Source organism: Pinus tabuliformis, chromosome 6, assembly GCF_031772625.1.
Source record: "Pinus tabuliformis cultivar Carrire ecotype Pingquan chromosome 6, CPIR1, whole genome shotgun sequence".
NCBI classification, from domain to species: Eukaryota; Viridiplantae; Streptophyta; class Pinopsida; order Pinales; family Pinaceae; genus Pinus; species Pinus tabuliformis.
The window spans coordinates 496,980,542-496,985,584 of record NC_142292.1 but is presented as its reverse complement, the minus strand read 5'-3'; the positions used below and the strand labels follow the sequence as shown (position 1 = coordinate 496,985,584).

Below are 5,043 nucleotides of genomic sequence, written 5' to 3'. Positions count from 1 at the left end.
GAGAAGGACTTCTATAAGCATTGGGATAGTAGAAATGGAATTAACTAGGAGGAAAATGAATCACTTTAGTGGGTGCTCCAAAATATTTGAACACGACTCAAAATTATTTTACACTCCCTGCACACATTTTAAAACATAAACCATTCAACTACATCTCATTTATTTTCCACCTTTCTGTAATATGTAATTCTTTGAGCAAGAATAGAACATTCATAAATATTGTCATGAAAGAGGACTCTTCATAATCCTAATAAGTTGGGCTCTAACAAATAAACAATTTCATGTAGTGAATAAATCTTACATGGTATATTTCAGTGATTAAAATGACAACTTTATTCTTAATCTCATTACAACAAAAATAAATTCAACCCTAACTAGTTGGGATCTAACAAATCAAGAATTTCATGTAGTAAAGTAAACTTACATGGTAGATCCCAATTATTTTCAATGAAAACTTTATTCTTGATCTTATTACAACATAGATAAATTCAAGAGTACATACATATTTCCTTATTTGAGACAAACTTTGAACACATTTCGAGATTTCATAGAAATATAATGATACGATTTACCTGTAGGACATGAGAAATCTATCTACATCTAGCACCCATCACTAGACAATAGTGTTATTGAGACACCATCTCATGGCATTAGAATCATGTAGATAGATAGTGTTATAGAGATACCTTACAACACCTATTCGAGACTACCTTCAAGCTTCAAATTCATCAATTGATTTACTTTAGTAGCAAATTCTAGTGTGATTTCATTAAATACAACCCGAAAAAAGCCATTTATGATAGCTATCATTGCCTTCTCTGGATCTATCCCCCTCTGGAAATAGAATAATTGATATTCCCCAAATTTTGAGGTACTTCTTCATGTTCAACATGGGCTATTGGGTTCTTCACATGGAAAAGGTTGCAAATATTAGATGTATAATGGAAACAAGCATGAAATTCAAGGTTGCTCCTAAAGTCTCTTGGGTGAATTATAAAACAAAATCTACTTAAAACATGATATATGGTTGTAACAAAAACCTGCCCAAGATCCCACTTAAAAATTCAAAATGTTGCCAATAGGAGATGTCTTAAACAATATCAACTATTTAATTGCATAATCACACTAAAATAGACAAATCTTTAAAATGTTGAAAATTGTGAAAAAAATGGAGTTGGAATATTATAGTTATGTCACGGTAGATATAGCTATGTAAAAGATAACTTCTATCTAAAACATGTAAATCTAACATATATAGCTACATGAACTGCAACTTCTATATAAAAAAATGGAGTTGGAATATTATAGTTACGTAAGGTAGATATAGCTACAAGAAATGTAACTTCTATATAACATTCCAAATATCCTTTTTCAAACATTCAAGAGACTAACATTTTTTTTATCTTCAGTTAATAACTTAATACTCCACCAAAAATAGCATTGAATTGATTCTTCACCAACCAAGGGGAAATTTTAAACTTGCATGAAAAGGCTTACTCATTCCCCTGCCATATTTATGATATTTTATGTGTGTGTAGATTTAAATTGGTGCAATATAACTTACCTAGATTGAATTTATACAATTAACATATGCACAACAATATACAATATGCATGAGCTATAAGTAATATGACATTTACATGTTATATCAAGACAAACTTTTTCTCATCTCATTAACTCTTATCTTATAGTTGGTGATGGATATAGCCTTTAAAATTATGAGCCATCCTTTTCATTTCTTATATTTAATGATGGATATATCTTTTAAAAGCATCAACCTTGTATGTTATTTTATGTACAGTCAATTTAAATGGAAGTGCTCATAATTTTATTCAATATTATCTTGTACAACTAGAAATAAAATGATGTGGGGGTGGTGTTTCTAGTGATTTTCAAACTTGTTTTAATTATCTAAATTTAGCTTATTTAAAGTAAATAGTTGCACTTACCATCTTATCTTCAAGTCAATAACTTTTCTTGAGGGCATCTTCATTACATCCACCATCTTTGAAAATTATGAAATACTAGTAGTATCTTGCACTAAATAGACAATGTTGACAAATAATCTTTTATTGTGTGTTTTACTTCATTTCACAAATTTAATTGATATTTTATGATCCTTGGTTTCGATTTCCATGCTAAGACTGGATTCATCATGCTTGCTAGGAATTTTATTTCTGCACACATCATATTTCTCACTTATAATTGTATCAAAAATAGAGAGTATGCACAATGACATGTAGTGACATGTGGGTGTCTATTTTACTCAATGATACACTTGATTTTTTAACCCATTCCAATCATTCCACAATGAAATTAAGAGAGATAAGGACACGAGAAGGACTATCAATAAATGAAATTAGATACCTTATAATGCAACTCAAATTGTACCTGAATATAACAATAAGTATTTGCAACTGCCCGGTCACCGATGAGCATCTAATCACACTGTGAAAAATTCCTTGCATTATGAGAATTGTGTTGCACCTGCACTAATCCTTTGTAGTAGTTCCTAGACTTCCCTATAGATATAATTTTAGAAACAATCCTACTCCTGCAATTCTTCCCTATATGGATCATCTTTGTCCCCCCCTATTGATAGTTATTTTTCAAGGCAACAGAATAGAACTCTCCAATTGCATCATTGCATTTCAAAACAATGCTTGAGTATTTCCAGGTGATTGTCGAACTAGTCTCTACTTAGGTCCACAAAATCCTCGATTTGTCTCCATCGCACAAACCTCTTTTTTTAATAAAATTATAAATCCCATGTTTGCATTCCTCGTCCCCGATATACCAATTCTTTAGAGTGGAATACTTTATCGTTTCTCCCACTGTGGAATAGAGATCAAATACTATGGCATGGAGATGATTGGTGTCATAAAATGGTGTAGTGAATCCTTCAATATATGTCATAGAAGTCCTCTCATCTACAACAATAATATTCCTCTCAAACTTCTCGGTCTCCATCTCATTCATCGTGAAATAAGTGGATATCTCCATCGATGACAAAGTGTGCTTGGGGATTTAATAGAAGGAGATATCACTAAAAAAAATACAATTATAACGTCCCTCGAAAGGAGATATCACTAAAAAAAATACTAGTTAGGATATTTCCCTCTAGGAATTGCGCAAGTCTAGCTGCCACTGACCCCTGCAGCCAACTAGAAGGTCCCTCTAAGAATTGCACAAGTCTGGCTGCTAGTGACCCCTGTAGCTAACTAGCAGTTCCCTCTAGGAATCACGCAAGTCTGGTTGCCAGTATCCCAGTCGATTCCTCAGAAAAATTACACAATCCCTACCTGTTGACCCTTCATGCAGCCCGACTCGTTCCTATAGAAAATTGTGCAAATCTGGTTGTCCAGCCCCTACTGACTAGTTATACCGGGAAATGGGTAAAGCATGCCTACCTTTCCCTCCTACAGCCCTGATTATCTCTCCCAAAATTTGCACAATTTTGCCTCCCAGCCAAGCCAAACATTGCAGGCAGTCACTATCGACTCAGATTATCTCTCTCCATCCTTCAATGGCTCTTGCATAGTTTTCATCAGCAGTTGCCCAGAGCCATCATCTCGCATCAAAGCCCTGCTTCCTCTCCTGGTCACCCACATCCGAATGATCATGTGTGATGGTAGACTAGGAGATTTTGGATTTGATGTCTTCTCATCATGAGTGACTGTAGATATAGGTACACCAAAAAACATGTCAAGACAACAAATGGGATGAAAAAAGGGAGCACATGTAGATGGATAGGTTCACCATCAGACGAATGAATGAAGCATGCAAAGCAGATGAACGCGATGAGCATGCACCTTCCTGAACAAGTGAGCATATCAAGCCTTCCAACATGAAAGGAAGGAACAACATGCTAGTGCTTCATCAAGAAAACCAAGCACCATCAAAGACTCTGCACACTTCACCATGCAGAGGTGAAGCTATCATACACCATGAAGACATCCATCACTCAGCAGCATTGTAGCTCGAAATGCAATCTAGCAGCAACACAAATGTACCAGCATTGTCATGTCAAGTCATGTCGAGCCATGTCATGAGTCATGTTGCCCACATCTCTACTATGGGCTTGTTTTCAATCAATGTGATGTAATGTGGAAGTCCAAGAGGCCCACTTGTTGAACATAGAGTCATGTAAGTTGGAAATTCATGGAAGTCGAACAATCATGAGGATAGTAGAACATCCACAAGGGTCAGTTTCACCCTTGGCTATAAATACCCCCCTCATTTGTACATCAAGGGACATTTCACCTAAACTCCTCCCACATAGCCAAGAGAGTTTGTATTCTTTTATTTGAGGAGCAAGTAGTGGCTCCAATGCCCCGCTGACGGGATTAGTGATGTACATTACAACGTTGTGTCTTGGAACTTTTGCTTAATTCAACAGCCTATCAACAAGCCAGCATGTTTTCACACATGTATTTTATTTTTTTTAAGACTGATATTTAACACTTGTAATGCATGTTTCTTTAACCATGTGTTCTACATCTGAACTGATTCATTTGTTGTAATGCATAATCTATTAATGGAAATGTGTTGTATGTGTTGTTAATGCTGTCTTTTTCGTGTCAACTACTCTGCTAGACATCATACATATCTTTCACATGAACCTTGCAGTAACAACCATTGCACTCATCTTGGACTGATCCGTGAATGTTGTATGTGTTATCTTTCCTTGTATGTTGTGATTGACGCGTCCGAGTGGAATACTCCACCGTAAGCTATGTATGTCCTCTGTGTTGTGTGTTCCTAGCCGAGTTGGGACTTATCCCTTTCAACCTGGAACTCACCTTCAACTTTTTCCCCTCAGAGTGAAAGAACCATTGACGCAAGTACACTTAGACTCACCAGGCACATGAACCTCACTTCTTGAAGACAAAGAGAACCATTCTCTTGTGCTGACAAGTAAGAGTTGAGGAAAATCCTTAAGACAATGGTAACCAGGCCATGATACCAGATGGGACTCCCACACGAAACAGTGTGTGATGTAGTTGGGACTTCATACCGAGGTGATCCTCTGAATGTTGGTGG

General features: G+C 35.9%; 1 pseudogene; it reads right to left on the bottom strand.

The window, feature by feature from the left end:
• Positions 1 to 696: 696 nt before the first annotated feature.
• Positions 697 to 3,003, bottom strand: LOC149259502 (iron-sulfur cluster assembly SufBD family protein ABCI8, chloroplastic pseudogene; annotated as a pseudogene).
• Between the last annotated feature and the right edge of the window lie 2,040 nt (positions 3,004 to 5,043).